This window comes from Anabrus simplex, chromosome 2, assembly GCF_040414725.1.
Source record: "Anabrus simplex isolate iqAnaSimp1 chromosome 2, ASM4041472v1, whole genome shotgun sequence".
Lineage (NCBI taxonomy): Eukaryota > Metazoa > Arthropoda > Insecta > Orthoptera > Tettigoniidae > Anabrus > Anabrus simplex.
This window is the reverse complement of record NC_090266.1, coordinates 629,609,142-629,630,632: the sequence shown is the minus strand read 5'-3', so window position 1 is coordinate 629,630,632 and position 21,491 is coordinate 629,609,142. Positions and strand designations below refer to the sequence as shown.

Below are 21,491 nucleotides of genomic sequence, written 5' to 3'. Positions count from 1 at the left end.
GAAGGAAGCGGCCGTGGCCTTAAGTTAGGTACCATTCCGGCATTTGCCTGGAGGAGAAGTGGGAAACCGCGAAAAACCACTCCGAGGATGGCTGAAGTGGGAATCGAATCCACCTCTACTCAGTTGACCTCCCGAGGCTGAGTGGACCCCGTTCCAGCCCTCGTACCACTCTTCAAATTTCGTGGCAGAGCCGGGAATCGAACCCGGGCCTCCGGGGATGGCAGCTAATCACACTAACCACTATACCACAAAGGCGGACTAAAACATGAATCTCGATCACTCAATTAGTGATGTTTTCATTCGTAATGCTCTGTGGGGCCAGGGAATACACAACACCGCAGTCTCTTTCTTTTAGATAAGCTTTGGGGCAAGCTGGAGCAGAAATGAGAAAATATAGTATCTTCATAATGAATGTACATATTTAGAAAAGTGGAATGAGGAAAGTCACTGCACGCATCGCGAACAATTCTGTGAAATGGCTTAATACGCTAAACAGCAACAACTCCGGCAATTATTATTATTATTATTATTATTATTATTATTATTATTATTATTATTATTATTATTATTATTATTATTATTATTATTCCTTTGCTGGCGAGACGTAATGTTTACAGTGCACTGTGTCTTCTGGTGTGGGCTAGAACAATTTTGTTACTTTCGTTGATCTGTCACAGTCTTATCCTTGGCTTGGACAATATGAAAGTGACTGAGGTATGGGCGATGCTAGTAATTCAATTCCTTATTCAGCCAGTTCCTGCTGTGAATGGTGTCCAAATGTCGCTCAGAGAGTTGGCTGGTGCGTGCATCAGTGGACTTGGTGGACTGATTTTAATAGCAACTTCTGGTTCCGCGAGGAAAGCAACGGAAAACTACCTCACTCCTTCCCCGCAGTGAATATCAGGGAGACCAGGAGGGGACGGCTTATAATGATGCGAGTAGAGTTGAGAGACTGGTCGTGGGGGACTCAATTGTTAGGCACATGAGGAAAATGTGTGGAGGAAAGGGAAGCAGGGTAGAAGTTACCCAGGAATTAGGTTAAGACAGATGATGAAGGAGAAAGTGGTAGTTTTACACGTTGGTACCAACAACGTAAGACACGCAGGAAAAGGTACCAACATATTTACCTAAGTACACCTCTTCAATAATGTCTAGGCCACCTATGTCAGCTAATGGACGGAACATACACGTACATTATTATTATTATTATTATTATTATTATTATTATTATTATTATTATTATTATTATTATTATTATTATTAAGCCTCTACCGCCGGGCATTTTAATTGCCTACATGTACAAGCAGGCCATGCTTCAGTGGAGGTGCTTAAATTTTAAAGATTGCTAATTTGAAACTACGGTATTTGTAGTTTCATTGTTTATTTTTAAATAAGGATGAGGTTTGGATTAAATATTTGTCCACTTCTTGAGTATTATTAGTTGTATTTTATTTAATATGTAGGTAGTAAAACGTTGGCGTAGTCACTAAAAATTATACATAATATTTCTTTAGATCACTTTGCAACTGATCATAGAGGTGTTGAAATTCACCCAGCGTATTCTAGTCCTTGTTTACTGGATGTATCACGTGTTACAGAAGGGGGTGTAAGAGAAATGGGAAAGTTAGGAAAGGGAAACGTAGAGGATAGGAAGAAGGAAGTGGAACAGGGTCATGTGAGGGAGAAAAGGGAGGAGGAAGTAGGTTCTGCACCCCGCAATGAATAACAGGGAGACCAGGAGGGTACGGGGTATAATGATGAGGGTAGAGTTGAGGGTCTGGTCATGGGGGACTTTATTATTAGGCACAAGGGGAAAAATGTGCGGAGGAAAGGGAAGCAGGGTAGAATGTTATCCGGTAATTACGTAGGTTAAGATAGATGTTGAAGAAATTGGAAGGCAAGGGGGAGGGTAAGGAGAAAGTGGTGGTTTTACACGTTGGTACCAACAACGTAAGATAAGCAGGAAAAGGTACCAACATCGTTGGCGATGTGTGGGATCTGGCACGGTGTACTCTGCTGGTGGAGGGGAGCGTAACGTCACGAGGCCTCGAGGTCATGCGTTTTGATCTCTCATTCGCCTCGCACTAAGTTACGCTGTGAACTGAGGCCACGTGCTGTTGAATGCTTTTTATGCAGTTTTATAATTATGTTTGTGAAAATGCCGCGAAAATGTTGTGCAACCGGTTTGCAAGTACAATTATCCCGTAAAAGGTGTCAAAAGTTAAAAATATACAGTGTTTCCTTTTTCTTTCTTATCCTATAACCAAGTGAGTTCGCTGTGTGGTGATGTTCGCGTAGCTGTGAGCTTCCATTCGGGAAATGGTGGATTCGAACCCCATCGTCGGCAGCCTTGAAAACTGATTTCTGTTCTTTCCCATTTTCACATCTTAATTAAGGCCGCGGCCGCTTCCTCCCCCTTTCCCATCGTGGCGTCACCGAAAACCTTCAATGTGTTACTGCGTCGTTGAAACTCGAGCAAAATAAGAAATATCCGAAAGAAAAAGTGTTACATAATCAATTGGGTGAAAAATATTCCGAGAAAAGGCATTCAGAGTCGACTGTCGTGTGCATGAAACATTTTGAGCCAGACTGCTTACAACCTGAACTTCGATATAGGAATGTCACAGGTGAGTAAAAGGTTTTTGTGACAGACCGAAACCGAAAGCTGGTTCTATTCCAACTTTCTATGGATTGACTTTCTTTTTCTCAAAGAAAAAGAAGTCCAGATGACAGAGTACTGGAAATTGTAGAAGGTTCAAAAATTTTTGAGGTAGAGGAGTTCAAAAAGGTTTGCTGTAAACGACAGTGCCGGAAATTTGGGACAATGTGTGCAGGAAATTCCTGGTAATGTGGCGGATATTCAAACTAAAAATAAGGTGCTTAATTTGAAAATATCCGAATATAAAGTAGCATTATACACAGTTAAGTTTGGATGTATGGATGTTCAGTCTTATATAAATACTGTAAATAACAATTTCGTGTGGCTATTCCTAGCCTGATGCAGCCCATGTAAGGCAGATACTCCAATGAGTGTATAGGAACTTGTGTTATAATAGTGAAGGACAGTGTTGTGTGTGGTGTGTAACTAGCAGGAATGTTTGGGACAGCAAAAATATTCAGTCCCCGAGCAAGGGGAAGTAACCATTTACCGAGCTCGATAGCTGCAGTCGCTTAATTGCGGCCAGTATCCAGTATTCGGGAGATAGTAGGTTCGAACCCCACTGTCGGCAGCCCTGAAAATGGTTTTCCGTGGTTTCCCATTCTCACACCAGGCAAATGCTGGGGCTGTACCTTAATTAAGGCCACGGCCGCTTCCTTCCAACTCCTAGCCCTTCCCTGTCCCATCGTCGCCGTAAGACCTATCTGTGTCGGTGCGACGTAAAGCAACTAGCAAAAAAAAAAAAAAAAAAAAAAAAGTAACCATTTAATGATAACATCTCCGACTCGGCCCCCTCCTAACCGAAGGCGAATACGCTTACAATTCAGCTAAATCTTATATAAAACTTATATACATCTTATATAAATATAAATAGGAATATGAAAGTTTTTGCACATTTAAATGAAAATGAGGTTAGTTATCAAGAGGTGAGTGAAATTCTAGGACCACAGCTAATGTTACAGAAGTGGAGCTGTCCGCGACACTTAATAATTCACTTAAGGGATGAAGACCAAAATCCTCCACCTGTAAATACATTAGTGAAAACTGTGAAAGCTAACCTTCCGAACTTAAAAGAAGGTTTTGTAAATAATGACAATGAAATCCTACTGAACAGTTGAATTCTACTGAGAACAATTTTTCCTTAATTTTCAGTTCCAAAAGAAGTAATTCCAAGAATGGTTTTGAGAGCATTACTTATTTACCTACAGTCTAGAAAATGTTATGAGGCAATTAGGGCCAATAAAAGTTACATCAGAAATATATTCAAAATCTCACTAGTCCTTTACATACACATAAGAAAATGAAAGAACCCCACTGTCGGCAGCCCTGAAAATGGTTTTCCGTGGTTTCCCATTTTCACACCAGGCAAATGCTGGGGCTGTACCTTAATTAAGGCCACGGCCGCTTCCTTCCCACTCCTAGCCCATTCCTGTCCCATCGTCGCCGTAAGACCTATCTGTGTCGGTGCGACGTAAAACAACTCGCAAAAAAAAATGGAAATTGCAACACCATGAAGGCATTGGTCGTTTGTGTTGATTTTCAAGATATGGAACGACGCCATATAGATATGTAAACGATCAAAGTTTCAAACCCATTGGATTGTTGCTACAGGTCTCCCCACGTGATTGGTCTCGGAGGAACCAACTCCAGTATACGGACTCTGGTGTAGCGTAGTTGACTTGCAGTCTGTGCAGTGAAGTGTTCCCCGTAAAACATGCCTCGACGACGGAGAAGAGCATGCTACCAATAACTGTCCTCGTTTGAGAGGGCTCGGATAATTGGGCTGTGTGAGGCTGGATTATCGCTAAGGACTGTCTCTGCACGTGTTGACCGACAGGCATCTACTGTACAACGTGTATGGCAGCAGTGGTCAAATGAAGGTACCGACACTCGTAGACCTGGCACAGGCCCAGCGCGTCAGACAACTGTGAGAGAGGATCGCCGCATCATTCGGATGGCCCGGATGAAACCCCATGCAACAGCAGCGCAAATTCGAGCAGCTGTGGCACCCCACGTTACACAACAAACAGTTGCCTGCGTGCAGCTGGCTTACGAGCCCGTGTCCCTACATAAAGGTGTCCCATTGACCCCACAACAGCGACGTGTAAAGCTGGCCTGGTGTCGAGAAAGATCGACGTGGGTTGACGAATGGCATAGGGTCGTCTTTAGTGATGAATCGCGCTTCTGTCTTGCCCGCAGTGATCGCCGGAATCGTGTACGCCGACGTACCGGGGAGAGGGGCCGCCCAGATCTTATTGTCGAGAGGCACACAGAGCCAACACCAAGCATTATGGTGTGGGGAGCTATTGGCTTTAATGTGAAATCACAATTAGTGCTTGTTGAGGGCACTATGACTGCTCGACAGTACGTTGATAGGGTACTCAATCTAGTGGTTGTCCCTATGATGGCGAACATTGCTAATGGGATGTTTCAGCAGGATAATGCCCGGGTTCACACTGCACGCATCTCCAGAGAAGCTCTCCACGACAGCACAACCTTAGAATGGCCCGCCAGATCCCCGGACCTCAGTCCTATTGAGCATGTGTGGGACATGATAGGTCGACAACTGGCCAACCGTTCTCAGCCACCCACAACTCTGGAACAACTGACCCGTGCAGTGCAGCAAGCATGGGCCAGAATTCCTCAGGAAGCGATCCAGGGCCTTATTGACTCCATGCCTCGACGAATTCATCAATGTATTGCAGCTCGTGGTGGGCACATCCTATATTGATTGCTGTCCAAAATTGCGGTCAGGGGGAACTGAAAGTATAATCATCGAATCACAACTGAACACTCGTTCTGAATGTTCAATTGCAGTAATGTAGCATCACTCCTTCTGGGTGTTGCAATTTCCATTTTCTTCAGTGTATTTCACGAAGACAAGAGAATGTCCATTTTTCTAATAATTATGTTGCATGTATTTTGCTGTATGTCCCGTTAACTAAATTTAAAGTTTTCGGAGACGCCGAGGTGCCGGAATACGTGCCAGTAAATCTACCGACGCGAGGCGAGAACCTTCAAATACCACCGGACTGAGCCAGGATTGAACCTGCCAAGTTGGGGTCAGAAGGCCAGCGCCTCAACCATTTGCGCCATTCAGCCTGCCTCCATTTTTCTGAAGTTGTCGGTGAAAAATTAACTGGCATAGAAAGATGGGTTATCTTGCAATTGGATGAAATATATGTGAACGAAGGAGTACACTACAGACGTGTAAACATTAGAGGTTTCATTGGAAGTCCCGATCTACTTGCAGAGACCAAGAACTGTTCCTGCCTCTTTAATATTCTCAGCATTTTCTTCAGTTAAACGTGCAGTTGTTTTGTATCCCATAAAGACAGTCTTAGGGCCAGAAATGTTACAAATAATCAAGAAAACAGGGGGAGTTGGCCATGCGGTTACGGGCGCGCAGCTGTGAGCTTGCATCCGGGAGAAAGTGGATTCGAGCCACACTGTCGACAGCACTTAAGATAGTTTTTCGTGGTTTCCCATTTTCACACCAATCAAATGGTGGGTAGTATTAGTAGTCAATTAAGGCCACGGCTTCTTCCTTCCCACTCCTAGGCCTTTCCTGTCCCATCGACGCCATAAGACCTATCCGCGTTGGTGCGACGTAAAACAAATTGTAAAAAAATATCAAGAAAGTTTTTAAACTTCCAGAAGAGTGCAATTTCAAGGTTTCGGATGTCATTTTTGAGAATTACAAAGTAAATTAAAATATGTTTAATTTGTTGAATGGTCAGACGACTAAGGAAATGTTTTATGCCTAATATTGACCATCTTATATGTTGGATGTATGACAGTGTTCACATCCTAAAAAATGTAAGAAACAATTGGATAAACCAAAGGGCCATTAAAACTTAATGTTTCCTGAATTTGAATCTGAAATCTCGGTCGACGGTGGGGAATCATTAATGAAATCTAAGTTCAGCTGCCTCAGAGAAATATGTAGGGAGAACAACAACATTCTGAAAAACGGTAAAAATTAAAATATAAAACTCTATATCCTAGCAACATAGAGAGGGAAGAAGTGTCACTAGTCTTAAAAGTTTTCGACGGAAGTACTGAGATATCTTTGATTTTATAGGATATAAGGCTACTGCACAGTTCATTGACATCATACGTAAATTGTGGCCTGTTGTTAATATAAAATGTAGCTGAAACGGAATTCGGAGAATGAACAAATTTTGTGATGCATTGTGTTCCATTTCTTACTTCAGGTTCCAGTTCCTTGAAGATTTTGAAACCTGGTTACAAAATTGGATGAAATTAGAACTCGAGTCTTTGAAATGTGGCTCTTTAACCACTGACACAGGAAGAGCCCTAATCAAGAGTACAAAAGAGCTAACAGAAGCAATCAAATTTTGTCTAGAAATTGAGAATGTAAAATATATACTGCTTGGGTCAGACTGATGTTAGAAAAACGATTTACCATGTACACATAATTTGGTGGTGTAAATTACAACATTACTTTCACCCAGTTAATTGATGCAGAAAAGAAAATTAGGGCAAGCAAATTCTTTGAATAAAATCTGCTAGATACGGAATGATAGCATTACACCTTGAATCCCTGTATTTCAATTCTGACAATTCTAGTGATGAAAGTCTACTGTACATTGTACATTCAGCGATATGGGCGAACATTTTGAAGATATTCTTAATAGTTGATTACCAGTGGATGAGAAAGAAAATGACAATTCAACCCTTCTCTTATATTTCCGGCTACGCGTCTTTCAAATGTTTTACTAAGTTGGCATGTGAGGACTGTGAACAACTAGTGGTTGGAGAGAATATGCGTGATTTGTAGATATATGATATTAACCAAGGAGGGCTAACGGTTCGAAGAGATTTGGTAATAAGTATTGGAAACATTGCATTCCAAATTATGAACCCGATTGTTTCCAACTCCTATGAGGAATATTTTCTTACAGATTGTGTGAATGAGTACGATGTGTTAAAGAGACTAATTTGTGCATAAAGTTAAAGGCTCTGAACAAATCACCGTGAGGGTTGGCCGTGCGGTTAAGGGCGTTCAGCTGTGAGCTTTCAATCGGAAGATAGTGGATTCGAACTCCACTGAAGGCAGTCCTGAATATGGTTTTCCATGGTTTTCCATTTACACACCAGGCAAATGCAGGGGCTTCACCTTAATTAAGTCCACGGCCATTTCCTTCCCATTCCTAGCCAATACGAAATGGGCCTATCCACCGAGGGCCTAACTTAGCAGAAAACTGATCACTGGAAGAGCTTTGGGGGTGCTTACGGAGAACCATATCACCAAGTTTAAAGGCAGAAGATATGTGACGAGAGTCATGTGTTTTTTTAGAGATTAGTTGAGCAGTACGAAGACTAGAAAGGGCTTCGGTTCAGAGAGATTCCGTAGATTTAGAATCATCGGATTCTAAAAGGTTGTGAAGATCCCAATTAACAGACAAGGGAGTGTCAAGATCTCGGCCTAAAAACGTTTAGCGGGTGTTTGGCGGGTGGCAGAATTTATATGTACTAGAATTAAAAGCAATGGCTAGGGCTGAGAGATTTACATCCCCATCCTTATGGTAGGAGTTGTGGAAGATTGAAAGAGCAATTTTAAGAGTACGATGATAACGTTCGACATTGTTAGCCTGGGGATAATATGGAGAGGTATTAATTCTCTTAATACCTAATTGGAAACATATGTGAAAAAACTTTAGAAGTGAAAATGGAGGCATTATCAGACACTAAATTTGAGGGTAGGCCAATAAGAGGAAATATAGTGTTAGAGAGAAGATTAATAATAATGTAGGAAGTAATTGCGCGTAAAGGATGAAGAGCCAAATATTTAGAAAAAATCTAATAAGGTGAAAATATAGGTTTTACCACGCGATGAGCGAACAAAAGGTCCAACTAGATCAATAAAAACCGGGCGAATTAGCCGCGCGGTTAGGGGCGCGCAGTTGTGAGCTTGCATCCGGGAGATAGTGGGTTAGAATTCGACTGTCGGCAGTCCTGAAGTTGGTTTTCCGTGGTTTCCCATTTTCACACCAGGCTGTACCTTAATTAAGGCCACGACCGCTTCCTTCCAACTCCTAGGCCTTTCCTATCCCATCGTCGCCATAAGACCTATCTGTGTCGTTGCGACGTAAATCCACTAGCAAAAAAAGAAAGATCAATAATTTTTTTAGGTGGATAATATGGAAGAAAAGCAGAATGTATGCCAGCAGATTTAGTATTGAAAGGCTTAGCCAACTGACAAGATTCGCAAGCGGAAACATATTGACGAATGCTTTTGCGCATTTGTGGCCAAAAATAGAGAAGAAATACGAGCGTAAGTCCTGGCAAAACCAAAATGACCTCCCATGGGAGAAGAGTGATAATAAGAAAGTATCATAGGTTGAAAAAGAGAGGGGACAGCGACTCTAGCAGAAGATTTAGGGTAGGGCTTAAACAGAAAAAGACCTTGAGATGACGAAGAAGGACCTCGTTATGAGGGATCAGAAAGCAGGTTTTCGTTTGAATGCAAAAATTATCATGAAGTTGATGAGAGTGGCAAGACTGAAAAGATAAAGGGAATTCAATTAATGAATAAATTAAGTTATCCAACGGGGGTGAGTCAAAGGTGGTAAACAACTGCGAATCAGAAGGGGAAGGAGAAATGTCAGAAGAAGGGGTATCAAATAAACGGGATAAGGCATCAGCAATAGAATTCTGTGTATTGGAAACGAATTTAAGAGAAAATTTAAACCTTGAAAGACGCAATAACCAGCGGCCAATTTTGCCGATTTTGGGAGGATTTTGGAGAAGCCATGAAAGGGCCTGATTATCAGTTTTAATAATTCTTTGTGATTAAGGTAATCAAAAAAATATTCGAGGATAGTCACCAAGGTTAAGGTTTGCACATACATAGATAGAATAATTGCGTTCAGTAAGAGAAAGAAGTCTACTGTAATAGGCAATGGGCAAAGAGGTGCCATCAACTACTTGATTAAGAATACCAGAAATCGCATGATTAGAAGCGTCGATGTGTACTTCGAAAGGTAAAGAAAAGTCTGGAAACTGCAGGATAGGAACTTTAATAAGAAGATATTTGAGGATAGAAAAAGCATGTTTTTGAGTATGTGTCCAAAGAAATTTAACATTATTACGTTTAAGGTAGTGCAGGGGTTCAGCAATATGCGAAAAGTTGGGAATTAAACGGTTATAAAAAGAAACCATTCCTAAAAATGTGCTCAATTGCTTAATATTTTTAGGGGGAGAAAGTTGAGTAATAGCAGCAGTACGGTCAGGATCAAGAGAATCACCCTGTGAAGAAATAATATGCCCTAAAAATTTAACAGAAGTTTGAGCGAGAGAAATGTTAGAAGGGTTGATGGTAAGACCAGCAGTACAAAGACGAGAAAGGACTTCCGTAAGACAAGTAACATGGGAATCAAAATCGGGAGAAAAATCAATAGATCATCCACGTATGTATAGAGATATTTGTATTTAATGTCGGAAAAGATTGAATCGACAAGACGTTGCATAACCTGGGATCCTACATTTAAGACAAAAGAAAGTTTGGTAAATTGATAAAGACCATTAGGCGTAATATAAGCAGTGAGCTTAGAGCTAGCAGAATCTAAAGGAATTTGATGAAAAGCGGAGTTACAATCAAATATGAAAAAATGTTTAGCATTGGCAAAACATTGAAAAGCATTTTGCATCTTGGGAAGAGGATAGGCATCATATTTTATCTTGTCATTGTGACGACGGTAGTCTACAACAAAACGCGTAGAGTGATCAGGCTTATTAACAAGAAAAGCCGGTGAGGCATAATTAGATGTAGAAGGGATAATTGTACCGTCAGAAAGCATTTTAGAAATATGTTGCTCTAAAAGTTTCATACGAAGTGGACTTAGATGGTAAGGTGGCGAACTGACGGGGGAATTATCCACAAGATCAATATGAGCTTCATAATTACGAGCAGTACCAAAATGTTCCTTAACAACATCCGAAAATTGAGCAAGTAAAGTATTTAAGACGAGCTGCTGAGAAGTATTATTCCTAAATCTATGGAAGGCGTGTATCTTTAATGGGCGCATAAGGTATGGCCGGTGATTATTGATGAATGGAAATTTGTAATATTTTTAAATTAGTAAATAATACGCTGAACAGAAATGTCAAATTCTAAGGAGGTTAGCACATGGTCGCTAATAGCTTTCAGGATTCTAGTAAACACTACTTCTCATCCTATCAAATATGCTAAAGTTTTGATACAAATTGGTCATGAACCCATCCCTCCATATCCTACCAAAACCCTGTTTGGGAAACCGGCTCTTGCCTTGCCAAATGTGTTTCAGTGCGTGTCTTATATTTAGAGCGTTGATAGATTGACTGGATGCTACCGTGGTTTGACCCCGAAACTTTGTGCCAATGCAGTTAGCGGCATAGAGTTCAATAAAGTATCAGATCATTTAAAATTTAATGAAGAGGATAAGCCTGATGAAGATGATATTACAGAAGAGGAAAGGAGGTGGAGATATGACCAGAGGTTAACTCGAAATATAATTGCTCGGACTGCAGCCATTATAACCAGCCAGCCTTTTACTGTGATAGCTGTACGTATGATGGCTCAATTTGTTGAAGGTGAAACAAAAGATATTGGTATCTTTGGCTTTATTCGTATAATTTATCAAGAATGGTATTCTTGGATTCTTCAGTGGAATAATCCCAAGGATACTGGGTGACATAACATCCTTAGCTATTTCAACAACACTCACATTTGCCATTAATCGCTATCTTGTAGATGATAGAGATATCCGTACCTATGTATCAGCCTCAATGAATTTTCTTCCGTCCGCTGTCACTTATCCTTTCCAGGTAGTGAGTACCTTTATGGCTGTGAAAAATTCAGAACTACTTGCTGGAAGACCACGCTCTGCTACCAAACTTGTAATGAACTATGGGCAGTAGTAGACGCTTTGCTAGGAGACTAGCAATAAGCAATATTAGGATAAGTGAATATTAACGGTGATAAAGTAGAAAAGCAGCGTACAAGTGAAATAAGTAGTAACCAAACGCGCAGCGAGAAGGTAAAGAGCACCCAGAGGAAGTGAAAAGGGACAAGAGAAAAGCAAATACAAACAAGATAAATAAATATATTTAACAATCAACAAGTAGAATAAATAAACATCAGTCATAAGATAGGAAACACCAGATAAGAATTTTGCCTAACAATACAAAAAAATGAAAGCACGGAAAGCGAGCGAAATATGCCACATTTACAATATGAAACAGTTTAATGAACATCAAGAAAAGAATTGCGAACGGTGAAAACCAGATGCAATAGGAGTAGAGTATTGTTAATCACGAAAGCACTCCAATGAAAGAATGCAGGGTAAGGAAGAAGAAAAATACAAAACAGGAAAGGGAAAGGAAATAAGGATCGAAACTATAGGAAAGATTCACTTCACCGGGTAGTATTACAAAGAAGACTCACAAGTGCGGAACTTGTAATACACGTCGCAAACACGCCATGTAAGTTATTAAGATGACAGTTCTCGTTGTCCAAAGGAAAGTTCGTATAAAAAGAAGAAGAATGGAGTCTGCAAGCATAACATTAAACGCCGGTATAAACTGGCAAGAGCGAAAGTGGGTAGAGGCGTTATAGCCTAAATAAAATTTTGAAGTCCAAATAACAAGTTCATAGTTCTTGCTCACCAAACAGTCGGCAGGTATTAGCACAGAAGTTTGGTACTCTACCACTCCGATACGAAGACAGACTCATTTGTGAAAGGTGGAGCCCGAGAATATAAAGCACAATGGTAGATGTATACGGAAATGGAAAGCCAGCATGTTCCAGAAACATGACGTCACAATCACGTGTCCATAGATGTAGCACAGACACGCGCGGCATAGGAGGCGAAGATCGCAGCGTCTTGAGGGAGATGACGTCATAGTCACATGTTCAGCAGAGTAGATGACAGCGGGCGAGCACAGCAGTAGAGAGTGAAAGACCGTAGAGGAGCGGTAGAAGAAAATGTGGCAGCCAAAGGTAGGAATAATATAGAATATGCAGTGGAGAGATCGTAACAAAAGGTAGTAAGGAAATCCATATTACAATAATTAGTTACCTTTTATTTGAGACTTAGAACGTGATAATATTAAACAATCAAATAATAACACAACATGTTTAAAAACAATGGCTTTTGAAGCTGTCTGTTCCGACAAGTAGTGCAGGAAAACTATTCGTCCACTTGTATTTCACACGCACTTGGCTCATAGAACTAATAACTCTTCAGTATCCAGTTGAATTTCTTTTGGCAGCAATGACAGCTTGAAGATTCTTCGGCATGGTCTGGACTAGATTTTCTGTGATTTACGGGCCTACCTTCTGCCACTCTTCAAGAAATTGTGGCTTCCACCTTTTCTTACTTTTTCCCCTTTTTCTACAGTCTCTGTTTTAGTTTCGCCAATAAATGCTATATGGGGTTTTAATCTGGCGACTGGAGAGGTGTTTGCAGCGCAAAAGGTGTATTGTAAAGCAACCAGTGTTTAACAACACAGGCAGTATATTTATGGTTAATATCTTGTTGAATTAGCAGTCAATGACAGACCATAATTTTTCGACGGTGGGATTCAGTTGCTGCTTTAAAATGTCCAAATACACCAGCCTCCGGCATACACCTCCTGTGTATTTCTTAGTCCTTTCTTCCCCACACACGGGTTTTTGCGGACGTATCAAACAAGATGAATTTACATCATCATCATCATCTGTTTACCCTCCAGGGTCGGCTTTTCCCTCGGACAGAGCGAGGGATCCCACTTCTACCACCTCAAGGGCCGTGTCCTGGAGCTTCAGACTCTTGGTCGGGGATACAACTGGGGAGAATGACCAGTACCTCGCCCAGGCGGCCTCACCTGCTATGCTGAACAGGGGCCTTGTGGAGGGATGGGAAGATTGAAAGGGATAGGCAAGGAAGAGGGAAGGAACCGGCCGTGGCCTTATGTTAGGTACCATCCCGGCATTCGTCTGGAGGAGAAGTGGGAAACCACGGAAAACCACTTCAAGGATGGCAGAGCCGGGAATCGAACCCGGGCCTCCGGGGGTGGCAGCTAATCACGCTAACCACTACACCACAGAGGCGGACTTTGAATTTACATTCCTAGATAAAAATACTCCTCTCCAGAATGTAAGCGGCTTGCAGGCATACTGTATTGTTTTGCAAACTCCAACCTCTTCTATCCGTTTACCTTACCTGTGAAGGGCATCTTTTTGCTTATACCTTCATACCAACTATATGTAACACTTGTCTTACAGTATCGGTGCAGTTGTCCGTCCCACTTCATGATTCTAAGTCTTCTCGCAGTACAGGACTAGAAACATGCGGATTTTGAGGCACGGTGCGTAGGCTGCGTCTCTCTTCACCTTGTGTGAGCTTCCTAGGACGTCCTGTTCTAGGTTTATTTATCACATTTGAAATGGTTTTGAATGAGTGAACAGTGCCTTCTGCTCTTGGTCGTGGTATTCTTGTCTTCTCAGCAATTTGTCGTTGGGAATGTCCTTCTCAATTCGCTCCCGTTCAAAGTGTGTTCCCCTTGTCTTAACCATTCTAGCTCTCAAGGTGATGTTTACGTAGGCCTATTGCTCCGTCAGCACGTACGGCTCGCCAAAATCCTGACACATGTATTTCCCCATGTTATGATGTCTCATCACAGAGAACATAGAGGACGAATACTTTTGCGTTGCCGTTAATTACGCTATGTTCGTATATTAATGGATTATTAACAGAAACGGAGGTATAGACAGTGTGATTCAGCAACACCTTCCAATATCATTTTTTGCAACCGAACTAACGTACATCGCCATAAGACCTATCTGTGTCGGTGCGACGTAAAGCCCCTAGCAAAAAAAAAAAAAAAAAAAAAAAAAACTAACGTACACATGGTTACAGGGGTGCTATTCCCCTGCAGGCGTACTGTATGGTACTAATGTTCAGTGAGCATATTTTGCACACTATTCTGAACCCTAGCGAAATGTTACATCATCCGTTCACAAAACACGACGCCTTGAAATCATGTAGCAACGTCCTTTTACCATGTAACTATGTTAACGTGTCATGCCTCGTGACCGGGTGTAACGAAGAGGGGAATCAATGCATAAAACTAGGTAACATTGCAGTAATGAAAATGAAATGGCGTATGGCTCTTATTGGCGGGATGTGTCCGGTCCGAGGACTTCGGCTTGTCAGGTGCAGGACTTTTGATTTGACTCCCGTAGCGACCTGCGTGTCGTGATGAGGAAGAAATGATGATGAAGACGACACATACACCCAGTCCCCGTGCCAGTGGAATTAACCAATTATGGTTAAAATTCCCGACCCTGCCGAGTATCGAACTCGGGAACCCTGTGGCCAAAGGAGTCGGACAACATTGCAGTAATTAATGCCTAAAACACCGAACCGGATGGCGTACGTACTCTGCTCTCGTCGTACTACCAACATGCTTCCAACAGTGAAGCGTACCGGATGTGGTTAGACGTTCGCCTGGCAATCGACGGACTGTGCCACCGGAGGTTCGAATCTTGCATCCTTCAAATATTTTTGCATCGGTATGATGTTTGAATACGTAAACACAGGCCCACGTTTGCCACATTCAAACAGTTGAATGACGCTGTTATTCATATTGTGCCCTGCGCATACTCCGCTGGTTAGGGCCTGAATGTATTGTAATCTCTGCTATCATTCGGCATGTATTCCACTGAAGAATACCTAAACATCCTGCTCATTTATGAGGAAGCATGACAAAACGTTTGCGAGGCACTACGTCTGTACCAGGAACTGTATCCCGAAAGGCGACACCCGGCTGATACGACATTCCGCCGTATTGAAGGACGCCTAAGGAAAACAGGCGCGATTTCCAGCAAGACACCAGTCCGCGATAGGCCCCTTACATCGGGTGAAACAGAAGAGGTCGTTCTGGAGGCATATCGTAATAATCCTCACATCAGCACAAAAGTGACTGCACGACAGGTGAACACCAGCCAGCCGTCCGACTGGCGAATACTGCATGAACTTAAATTTCATCCATACCATCTTGAGCTACACCAAGAGTTCCATGGACGGTATTTCGAAACTCGAATTGAGTTCTGTCGGTGGCTATTAGGCAGGCTGGACAATGATGCAGCATTCGTATCACATATCTTGTTCTCGGATGAATCGCGCTTCCACAGTATTGGGATCATCAATCGCCACAGCATGCACTATTGGAGTCCGGACAAACCTCACTGGGTGCGACAGGCGGCCCATCAAGTACGATGCGGAGCGAATGTTTGGCGTGGAATCTTGGCTGATCAACTGATTGTACCCTATTTCTTTGAGGGCATTGGACGGGCCCACGCTACCTGCACTTTCTGCGTCAGGAACTCTCACTACTGCTGGAAGATTTGCCCTTGCACGATCGTTTGACGACGTGGTTGCAACAGGGTGGAGCTCCGTCACATTCGACTTTGCCCGTTCGTAACCATCTGAACGAGGAACACCCAGGGAAATAGCTAGGACGATGAAGCCCTGTTTCTTGCCCCGCCAGATCACCGGATTTAACGCCGTTAGACTTCTTCTTGTTGAGACATTTGAAGAACGTCTTCTACACTCAAGCGCCGGAAAACCCGATCAGCTCCAGCAACTTATCACGGACGCCTGCAGAGCAATTACACCTGGAATGCTTCAGGGCGCAAGACGATCTATTGGACACAAGGGCCCGAATGTGCATAAACCAAACCGGTCATCACATCGAGCATTTGCTGCGATAAAACATTGTCAGGGCAGTTGTGTTTCTATTATTTCCGGTCCGTATGTGTCAGGCCTGCTAACTAACCGGCCCTTCTTAGGGCCACAAACACATTCATTCACACTCAATTTGCATGATAGCGGGTATTGAACTTTATTGCATGCGGTACGTATTAAACAGTCCGCCTCTGTGGTGTAGTGGTTAGCGTGATTAGCTGCCACCCCCGGAGGCCCAGGTTCGATTCCCGGCTCTGCCACGAAATTTGAAAAGTGGTACGAGGGCTGGAACGGGGTCCACTCAGCCTCGGGAGGTCAACTGAGTAGAGGTGGGTTCGATTCCCACCTCAGCCATCCTGGAAGTGGTTTTCCGTGGTTTCCCACTTCTCCTCCAGGCGAATGCCGGGATGGTACCTAACTTAAGGCCACGGCCGCTTCCTTCCCTCTTCCTTGCCTATCCCTTCCAATCTTCCCATCCCTCCACAAGGCCCCTGTTCAGCATAGCAGGTGAGGCCGCCTGGGCGAGGTACCGGTCATACTTCCCAGTTGTATCCACCGAAACCACGAGAAACCACTTCGAAGATGGTTGAGGTGTGAATCGAACCCACTTATACTCAGTTGACCTCCCGAGGCTGAGTGGACCCCATTCCAGCTCTCATACCATTTTTCAAATATTTTTTGACAGAGCCTAGAATCGAACCCGGGCTTTCGGGGGTGACAGCTAATCAGGCTAACCACTACACCACAGAGGTGGACCTATTTCATACCTAGGATTTAAAATATATAACGCTATTTGGAATTTTGTCTTCGTACGTTAGACCGTTTCGAAGGAAGGAATTAATGTATCTGTTTCTTTCTTCCTTTCTTAATCTGTTTACCCTCCAGGGTTGGTTTCTCTCTCGGACTCAGCAAGGGATCCCCCCTCTACCACCTCAAGGGCAGTGTCCTGGAGCGTGAGAGAATGGGTCGGGGGATACAACTGGGGAGAATGGCCAGTACCTCGCCCGGGCGGCCTCACCTGCTATGCTGAACAAGGGCCTTGCGGGGGGATAAATAATAATTTCGTGTGGCTATTACTAGCCGAGTGCAGCCCTTGTAAGGCAGACCCTCCATTGAGGGTGGGCGGCATCTGCCATATGTAGGTAACTGCGTGTTATTGTGGTGGAGGATAGTGTTATGTGTGGTGTGTGAGTTGCAGGGATGTTGGGGACAGCACAAACACCCAGCCCCCGGGCCATTGGAATTAACCGATGAAGGTTAAAATCCCCGACCCGGCCGGGAATGGAACCCGGGACCCTCTGAACCGAAGGCCAGTACGCTGACCGTTCAGCCAACGAGTTGTGGGGGGATGGGAAGATTGGAAAGGATAGACAAGGAAGAGGGAAAGAGGCGGCCGTGGCCTCCGGGGGTGGCAGCTAATCACACTAACCACTACACCACAGAGGCGGACACTGTATCTGTTTTCGGATCTTAACCCCCATTCAACTATCTGAGGGGTCAAATTTTTGTAAAACCTTATGTTACTTAACACCTAGGATATAATTTGAAATGTTAACTTCGTAATTCAAACGGTTTCATATAAATGCATATTTTTGCCAACTTTCCCCTCCCCGCCCCCAGTCAAAACCACTTGTATTGTTCTAAGTCCACTTCTTACTTACATCCTCAAAAAAGAATTAAACTCCTTTTACACATACCCCTATGTTGATCCCCTCCCAAAAAATAAGTGTTTCGTTATTTTTAAAGGGAATTTCAAGTACCAATTTTCACGTCATTAAACTGTTAAGTTTTTGAGATATAAACGCACTGATTTTGGAAATTCACCCTCCCCCTTTTTCACACCCTTAGCGACGGAATATCCGAAAATTCTCTCTTAGTGAACACCTGCTTTGTAGTATAAATGTATCCCCGAAATTTCATTTCTTTATGTCCAGTAGTTTTGGCTCGGCGATGATGAATCAGTCAGTCAGTCAGTCAGTCAGTCAGAACATGTTATTTTGTATATATGAAGACTAAAAAGAAACCCGTGCTTCGCTACGGTTTTAAAATGAAACTTATTATTCAAGGTTTTACATTTTGGAGAGTCCACTGTCAACTGAGCCTGTAAAATACGTCGTCATTTCGTACGTCAAATGGTTTTGGGGGAATGATTATTTATTTTATAATCTACCATTCATTTGAACCCCGTACAGAAGAATTTGAATGTTTTAAACCATATCTGATTTAACATCTAGGACGTAAAAGCGACCAACCTGCGAAATTTTGATTTTGTACGTCGAATAGTAATGGAGAAATGAATACTTTTTTAAGGGGTGAATGTTTTGAAATATTTATTAACATCTTAGATAGGAAGACCACCCTTCATGAAAAAAAGTTATGTTCGTGCCTGAAACGGTTTCGGGATAATGGACATGGTGTTTTTGAGAGTCTAATACCATCTAAACCTCTTAGGGGATGAATGTTTTGAAGTATACGGTATTTTACACCCAGGACGTCAAAGATGACCCTTCTCGTAAAATTAGAACTTTGTACGCCAAACGGGTTTGGAGGGATGAATAATTTAGCTTACGGAGCTAACCTCATTTGACACTTAAGAGGTGGAACGTTTAACAATATTTCCTTTTTCACACATAGGATATAAAATATATACCGCTATTTGGAATCTTGTCTACGTAAGATAAACCGTTTCGGAGTAAGGAATTAATGTATTTATTTTCGGATCTCTACCCCTATTTAATTCTCTGAGGGGTTAAATTTGTTCCAAATCTTCTGTTATTTAAGACCTAAGATATCATTTGACATTATAGCTTCGTAATTCAAACGCTATCATAAAAACGTATATTTTTAACATCATTCCTCATCCCCCAGTCCAAACCCCTTAGGGATATATTGTTTCGAGTCCACTTCTTATTTGTATCCTCATGAAAAGAATTCATCTCATTTTACACCCCCGTGTGTTGATTCCACCCCCCCCCCCCACTTTCAAAAAATGCGTGTTTCTTTATTTTAAAAGGAGATTCCAAATACCAATTTTCACGTCCGTATCATCCTTCGTTTTTGTGATATAAGTATCTCCATATAAAGAATTAAACGCATTTTTAAATTCATTTACACAACCTTCATTGGATTTTCTGAAAACAAAAGAATGCGTGTTTCTTTATTTTTAAAGAAGATTCCAATACAAATTTTCATGCCTGTAACATCTTCAGTTTTGGAGATATAAGTATCCTCATAAAAATAATTCAACCCCTTTTCAGTCCTTTTTAAACCCCCTTTAAGTGGATTTTCACGAAAACAAAGCATATGTACTTCTTTATTTTTAAAGGAGATCCCAAATACCAATTCTCACCTCTGTAATATCTTCAGATTTTGAGATACCACACTCCTAATAAAAATAATTCAACCTCTCTTTCAGACCTTTTTACTCACCCCCCTCAAGTGATTTTTCCGAAAACAAAAGAGTGTATGTTACTTTACATTTAAAACAGATTTAAAATACAAATTTTCACGTCTGTAACATGTTACTTTTTTAGATATACTCATTCTTAGAATTCACCCCTTTTTTCACACCTGTTCACCATCACATAAGTAGATTTTCTAAAACCAAAAAGGTACGTATTCCTTTATTTTTAAAGGAGATTTCAAACACCAATTTTCATGACTGTAACATCTTCACTTTTTGAGATTTAAGTATCCACATAAAAGGTATTAACCCTTTTTCACCCCCCCCCCCTGCCCGCGCCATAACAGTTTTTTTCGAAAATAAAAAATTGTGTTTCTTTATTTTTAAAGGAGATTCCAAATACCAATTTTCATACCTTTAAACTGTTCAGCTTTCGAGATATAGATACACTCATTTTAAAACCACCCCCCTTTTCGTCCCTTAGCGACGGAATTTACAAAAATCCTCCCTTAGTGTGCACCTACATTTTAATATGAATGTATGCCAAAAATTATTTCTTTTTGTCCAGCAGTTTTGGGTCGGCGATGATGAACCAGTCAGTCAGTCAGTCAGTCAGGACAAGTTATCTGTATATATAAAGTATATCTCAAAACTTTTAAAGTTTATAGATGTCAAAATTGGTTTTTAGAATCTCCTTTAAAAATAAATAAACACGTATTTTTTGTTTTTGGAAAATCCAATTAATGGCGGTCAAACAGGAGTGACAAACTGGGGTGAATTTTTTGAAAGACTATATCTACAGAATATCTGAGAAACGTAAAATGTTACATACGTAAAAAGTGGGTATTTGGAATATCCTATAAATGTAAAGAAACATGGGTGATTTGTTTCCGGAAACTCCACTTAAGGGGAACTAAAAAGGGGTGATATTTTAAAATGAGAATTTCTACAGTATATCTCAAAAAACTTAACATATTACAGAGGTGAAAATGGTATTTTTTTATCTCTATTAAAAATAGAGAAACGTGTATTTTTTTAGTTTTCGGAAATACCACTTGGGTGGAGGGGGGGTGTTAAAAGTGACTGACCGGGCGAGTTGGCCGTGCGCGTAGAGGCGCGCGGCTGTGAGCTTGCATCCGGGAGATAGTAGGTTCGAATTCCACTATCGGCAGCCCTGAAAATGGTTTTCCGTGGTTTCCCATTTTCACACCGGGCAAATGCTGGGGCTGTACCTTAATTAAGGCCACGGCCGCTTCCTTCCAACTCCTAGGCCTTTCCTATCCCATCGTTGCCATAAGACGTATCTGTGACGGTGCGACGTAAAGCCCCTAGCAAAAAAAAAGTGACTGAAAATGGTGTTGATTTATTTTAATTAGGCTACTGATATCTCAAAAATGAAGATGTTACAGACGTGAAATTTGATATTTGGAATCTGCTTTAAAAGTAAAGAAACACGTATTCTCGAAAAATCCAATGAAAGGGGGGGGGGTGAAAGAATTGAAAATATATTGACTTAATTGTATGAGAATACAGTACATACATCTAATAAAAACTAAAGTTGTTACAGACGCGAAAATTGGTATTTGGATCTCCTTTAAAAACAAAGAAAAACGCGTTTTGGGGGGACCATTTTGGGGGGCGGGAGTGAATAGGAGTTGAATTCCTTTCATGAGGACACATAAATCAAAAACTG

General features: G+C 41.8%; 1 protein-coding gene and 1 pseudogene across 1 annotated transcript in view; both read left to right on the top strand.

Moving 5' to 3' along the window:
• Window positions 1–21,491, top strand: part of myo (myoglianin) — a 545,101-nt gene that overhangs the window by 319,788 nt on the left and 203,822 nt on the right. The window lies entirely within an intron of this gene.
• On the top strand, window positions 10,789–11,584 carry LOC137498600 (mitochondrial carrier homolog 2-like; annotated as a pseudogene).